We start from the raw sequence: 6,480 nt of genomic DNA on the forward strand, positions 1-6,480 counted from the left end.
TTCTTTTGAAATATCCCACCCTCACATTCTCCCACAGAGTTCAAAAGTCTGTTCTGTATTTCTGTGTCTCTTTTTCTGTTTTGCATATAGGGTTATCGTTACCATCTTTCTAAATTCCATATATATGTGTTAGTATGCTGTAATGTTCTTTATCTTTCTGGCTTACTTCACTCTGTATAATGGGCTCCAGCTTCATCCATCTCATTAGGACTGGTTCAAATGAATTCTTTTAATGGCTGAGTAATATTCCATGGTGTATATGTACCACAGCTTCCTTATCCATTCATCTGCTGATGGGCATCTAGGTTGCTTCCATGTCCTGGCTATTATAAACAGTGCTGCGATGAACATTGGGGTGCACGTGTCTCTTTCAGATCTGGTTTCCTCAGTGTGTATGCCCAGAAGTGGGATTGCTGGGTCATATGGCAGTTCTATTTCCAGTTTTTTAAGAAATCTCCACACTGTTTTCCATAGCGGCTGTACTAGTTTGCATTCCCACCAACAGTGTAAGAGGGTTCCCTTTTCTCCACACCCTCTCCAGCATTTATTGCTTGTAGACTTTTGGATAGCAGCCATCCTGACTGGCGTGTAATGGTACCTCATTGTGGTTTTGATTTGCATTTCTCTAATAATGAGTGATGTTGAGCATCTTTTCATGTGTTTGTTAGCCATCTGTATGTCTTCTTTGGAGAAATGTCTGTTTAGTTCTTTGGCCCATTTTTTGATTGGGTCATTTATTTTTCTGGAATTGAGCTGCAGGAGTTGCTTGTATATTTTTGAGATTAATCCTTTGTCTGTTTCTTCATTTGCTATTATTTTCTCCCAATCTGAGGGCTGTCTTTTCACCTTACTTATAGTTTCCTTTGTAGTGCAAAAGCTTTTAAGTTTCATTAGGTCCCATTTGTTTAGTTTTGCTTTTATTTCCAATATTCTGGGAGGTGGGTCATAGAGGATCTTGCTGTGATTAATGTCGGAGTTCTTTATGTAAGATAATTCTAAAGTATAAGGTCACAGAAAGATTGACATTAAGAGGATGAGACCCATACATAAATGGACCTTCATCTATGACAAAGATGGCATTAAGAATAATGGGGAAAGAATAGCTTTTGATTCTGGGTCAACTGGGAATCCATACAGAAAGAAAAAGATTTTGACCCCTATCTTGCCATCCACAAAAGTCAATCTTAGGTGGACTATGGATTTAAATGTGAAAAGTAAAACAGTAAGACTTTCCAAGTAGATGATATTAAGAGGATGTCTTCATACATGAGAACAGAGAACGAATTCTTTTTACTATTTTATATTGAAGTATAGTTGATTTACACTATTGTTTTAGTTTTAAGTCTACAACAAAGTGATTTGGTTATACATATGTATATATTATTTTTAAAAATTCTTTTCCATTATAATTTATCACAAGATATTGAATATAGTTCCCTGTGCTATGCAGTGAATCCTTACTGTTTATCATAATATATTATTTTGGTTAAAGGAGAATGAATTCTTAAGTGGACAGAAAAAGCATTGTTTGTGATAGTAATAGATTGGGAATAACACATGTCCATAATAGGAGACATATTAAATTATATTATTTCCATGTGTAGATCTAACTTCAATAGAACCATAACCATGCCAGACTGGACTGGGGTTTAACCAGTACACTTTCGGCTTTTGCTTTAACTGAGTGTTAATGAAGTGAATGAGTCACTCAGTCGTGTCCAGCTCTTTGCAACCCCATGAACTATAGCCTGCCAGGCTCCAGGCAAGAATACTGGAGTGGGTAGTTGTTCCCTTCTCCAGGGTATCTTCCCGACACAGGAATCAAATTGGGGTCTCCTGCATTGCAGGCAGATTCTTTACCATCTTTGCTACCAGGGAAGCCCAAATAATTGACTCTTTGTGGCCCCATGGACCATAACCCACCAGGTTCCTTTGCCCATGGAATTCCCCAGGCAAGAATACTGGAGTGGGTAACCGTTCCCTTCTCCCGGGGATCTTCCTGACCCCAGCATTAAACCCAGGTCTCCTGCATTGCAGGCAGATTCTTTACCATCTGAGTCACCTATCTGCTCACTTAACTTTAACACCTAACTCTAACACCTGAGTATTAAAGGTTATTAAAATAGTCCTTGTCCAAATGATTTCTACTTAAAGTTTCTCAAAATGTATGGCTTAAGGCTTTAACTACAATTTCAATTATGGCTGAGCCCAAGTAATTGGGTCTATAATTTTCTATTTCTACAATGTGTTTTGTCACACTGTAGGAGAAAAACCACCTGATTGGAACTGGGCCTTTGGCTTGAGGAACCAGTCAGTCTGCAGCAAGAGACCCAAGGGAATAAATCCTCAGTCTCACTCTCCTCTTATCTTCCCTGCTGTTCCCGTTGGCTGAGCCCAGGAGAAGCCAAAGAGCATGAGAAACACTTGAAGATGTCCATATACTTCAGCCCCCCGGGGCAGAAAGCAGAATCAGAAATTTCAAAAGGGTCATAAATGTTTCCTAACTCTGTATGAAACAGATTCTACCTCTTGAGTCTCAGGTTGGTCACGTGACTTATTTTTGGATACTGGAGCATTAGCAAACATGACACCTCAGAGTTTTGACAGATATTGGAACTTACGAACTGGCTTCTCAACAGTTCTTGAGACCCCCTACCTATGTGAAGAAGTTTGGGCTCGCCTATTGGATGACAAGAGACATGTGACTTGTCACTCCAGCTTTTAACCAGCCAACACTCCAAAGCAGAGTAACCCACCTGACCACAGATAGCCCTTGCCAGGGCTATCAGAGGAACTGTTCAGCTGACCCAACTCCGAATGGCTCACCCAGATGAGTAAAGTGCAAGGAATTCCCTGGCAGTCCAGTGGTTAGGACCTCACTCTTACTGCCAAAAGCCTATGTTCAATTCCTGGTTGGGGAACTAAGATCCCACAAGCTGTTTACATTGCCAGATCAATTTCAAGATAAGCATATCAAGTTCCATAAACTCTCTTGCTTGTACTTCAATAAGTATTTAATTAAATTTGTAAATTAATTTGGGGAAGAAGTGATGTGTTGTTGTCATTAAGTCTTCCTAGTTAATAATGTGATATAGCTCTATTTATACTGGGAATGTTATCTGTCTCCTGTGTTTCTTCTTTCAGTTTTTAAAATATTCGTATATAGGAACACTACTAATCTTTGTATGTTGATTTTGTATCCAGCAATTTGATTGGGCTGTCTTATTCTAATAACTTTACACATTCTCCTGGATATTCGAGGGACAATATCATAAATATTGGCAATTTTTGTTTCTTCTTATCCAGTTCTCTGACTCTTGTTTATTATTATGGTCTTAATACATTTGTTAAGCCCTTCAGCACCATGTGGAGAAATGACAGCTGCTATCTGTCTTATTACTTCAATCTGCTAATGGGGTATATTACATTAATAGATTTTTTTTATTGAACATGTGGCATTTCTTGGAAAAATCAAACTTGATCATGATAGATTACTTTTTCTGAATTAAATATAACACTTACTCAGAATTTTTATGTGTTTAAGAGTAATTTTGCTAACAGTTTCCCTTTTTTGTACTGTTCTTGTCCAATTTTACTGTCAAGGTTATACCATGCTCGTAAAACAAACTGGGTAGCATACGAACTATCTGCTTCTTAAAGCATTTTGAATATTATAGGAATAATCTATTCCCTGAAGGTTCTGTGAAACTTGCTTCTTGATCGCTCATGCATTTGATTTAACGATTATTGGTTTGTCCAAATTTTCTTTTTCTTCTTGAGACATGTGGGGGAGTAACTGCTTTCTCCTGACCTCAGGTTTCCATGTGGAAGAAACTCTACTCATGCAATGCCCTTGGCCTTGAGTCTCCTCTGCTATACCTCCTCTATAGACAAGACGAGAGTTGGATGACAGATGAACTCAGCTCCTCTTGGGAGCTGGGTGAGCTATAGACCATATGGTCACGCACAGACACGACTGAAGCCACTTAGCACGCACCCACGCGGTTGTCTTCCAGAGAATAAGGGCGGTGCCTAACTGCTGGGGGAGCTAAGGTTGTCCATCTGTGTGATGGCAAAGCAATTATGTCAAATTCATTGGTGAGTTATTACAAGTTCACTTAGCTGCACACCAAAACCACTATCTCTAAACTGCTTTGCCAGTAATAATTGTGTTACTTTGACTCTTTTCTACTTGGTTATAGTTTATGATAAAGAACTTGGGAGGGGTAAAAAGGGTGTCTTTCTTTGCCACAATTTGCAACATCTGGTGCATTGGCTGAACATTTTGAAAAATAAATGCAACTAGAGAAATTAAGACTCTGGGGTGGTGAGGGTTCATGTTTTATAGCTTTAGAGTTTTGACCTTGGTATTTTGTAGCAGCCCAGATTGTGCAGTTGGCTTTTGTGGGAATAGCTTCCTTAAGTGGCTTTAGCTTTTGTGCTTTAGTAAGCATGGCAGACCTGGGGGCGTGATGTTGATGGGTCATCATGGTTTACGGTAGTTGTATCCTCAGGTTTCTCGCTGTTTTTCTGAAAAAGGGTTGGTTTTTTTGTTTTCATTGTAAAATATACATAAAATTTATCAGTTTAATCATTTTAAAGTGTACAATTGGTAGCATTATGTACATTTACATTGCTGTGTGTAACAAAAGGGTTGTTTTTAAAAGATACAGAATTGGACAAGGGTTGCTTGCTCTGGTCTCCATGTGAAGGTACCTGCAGATTGACCATGAATACTGCACCCAGTTTGGACTGGCATTGGAGGAGAAACTGACTCAGAAATGAGATGTGTATATGTGAGAATATATTCATACACACACACGTATATACACATATCAGGGAGTTAGAACAACCCAAAGGAAGATTAGATGCTGGAGAAGCAACTATGGTGTCCCTTTCTTAGAGATAACCAATGATGAATATCATACATTTTTGAAAAAACAAAATGAGACCATGCATCATCATCCAGTATGGTAGCTAGTAACCACATGTGGCTATTTTAGTTTGCTAAGTCACGTCAGTCGTGTCCAACTCTGTGTGACCCCATGGACGGCAGCCCACCAGGCTCCCGTCCCTGGGATTCTCCAGGCAAGAATACTGGAGTGGGCTGCCATTTCCTTCTCCAGTGCATGAAAGTGAAAAGTGAAAGTGAAGTCGCTCAGTCATGTCCAACTCTTCCCACTCCATGGACTGTAGCCTACCAGGCTCCTCCATCCCTGGGATTTTCCAGGCAAGAGTACTGGAGTGGGGTGCCATTGCCTTCTCTTATTTTAGTTTAGGTTTAATTAAGATTTCACTCCTCAGTCATACTGGACTGACTACCTTAGGTGCTGACTCCCTTACTGAACAGTACAGATATGAAACATTTACATTGTCACAGAATATGTCATAGTTAACATACCATGATTTGCCATCAAATATTTGAAAGTTTACTTTTCATGGCTGAAAAATATCCCATTGAAGGATGTGCCATCAATTATTTGACCATTCCTATGTGAATATTTTTAAGACTCACACACACAACTAAATAACATTCTAAAAAGCTATAGGATATAGTCTCCCCTCATTATCACAAGCACTGAGAGTTTCATCTTAAATATTGCCGATTTGATAGGCAAAAACAGATCCCAACTTCTGTTATCCTAAATATTAATTAGCTCAACAGTGACCCAGTGTAATTTGTTACAGAGCTGAAAGACACAGTGAAGCTTGGACAAATTACTTCCTAGACTGTGAAAAAAGCGACGTGTGACAGGATGCACACGTGCTCAAGGTGGGTATCCCAGGGACATGGAACAAAGGGAGGTCACGCAGGGCTGCAGGTGTGGAGGGGAAACAGGGAGATAACCTGGATTTGGCTGAGAGGGTCGCTGATGTAAAGTCAGAGAGCTTCGCGTCACCTGGAGTCTTCCCCTGGCGAGTGGTAGGAGGGGTCGCATGCCAAGAGTCCGGGGGGATGCGCCTGCTGCTCGGCTCGGACGCAAGCCTGGCCCGCGGCGACAGTGGCCCGGCGCCGGGGCTCCGCCGCACCCGCGCGTTTGTGAGCTGGCCCCGGGTCACGCGAGAACCCGCGCAGGGGCGCGCGCCGGCCGCCGCGTGCGGAGCCGAGAGCGCGCGTCTGGGTCCTCAGCTTGAGCCCCGGCCTTTCGCAGGGAGGCGGGTTCTGACTGAGTGGTCGGCGGCGGCCCTGGCTTCTGAGTCTAAGGAGCCGCCGGAGTGGAAAGTCACTGGGTAGGGCTTGGCCCTCAGCGGTTACAACCCGCTAACCCATTCGGGTTCAACTTCACGGAGAGTCGTGCTCTGAGGTGCTGCTCCCCAACCTGGTTTTCGTGCCTGCGGGGTAAATGGCGGGTGAATCGTGGGGGGCGGGGGGGCAGGCGGACAATGGCATTTAGTAAAGTGGAGGACGCAGCTTGTCACCAAACCATCTCATTGAATTTGACCAAACCGCTTCGTGGAGTCCGCCCTCTTTTGTTTCGG

General features: G+C 42.0%; 1 protein-coding gene across 1 annotated transcript in view; it reads right to left on the minus strand.

Moving 5' to 3' along the window:
• The window catches only part of LRRD1 (leucine rich repeats and death domain containing 1), a 32,638-nt gene extending 26,686 nt beyond the window's left edge, over nt 1-5,952 (minus strand). Inside the window, exon 1 of the mRNA XM_043462574.1 lies at nt 5,849-5,952. The gene's annotated coding sequence lies outside the window, so the exon portion shown is untranslated. The remainder of the gene's footprint in view (nt 1-5,848) is intronic.
• Nucleotides 5,953-6,480: the final 528 nt, after the last annotated feature.

Source organism: Cervus canadensis, chromosome 3, assembly GCF_019320065.1.
Source record: "Cervus canadensis isolate Bull #8, Minnesota chromosome 3, ASM1932006v1, whole genome shotgun sequence".
Lineage (NCBI taxonomy): Eukaryota > Metazoa > Chordata > Mammalia > Artiodactyla > Cervidae > Cervus > Cervus canadensis.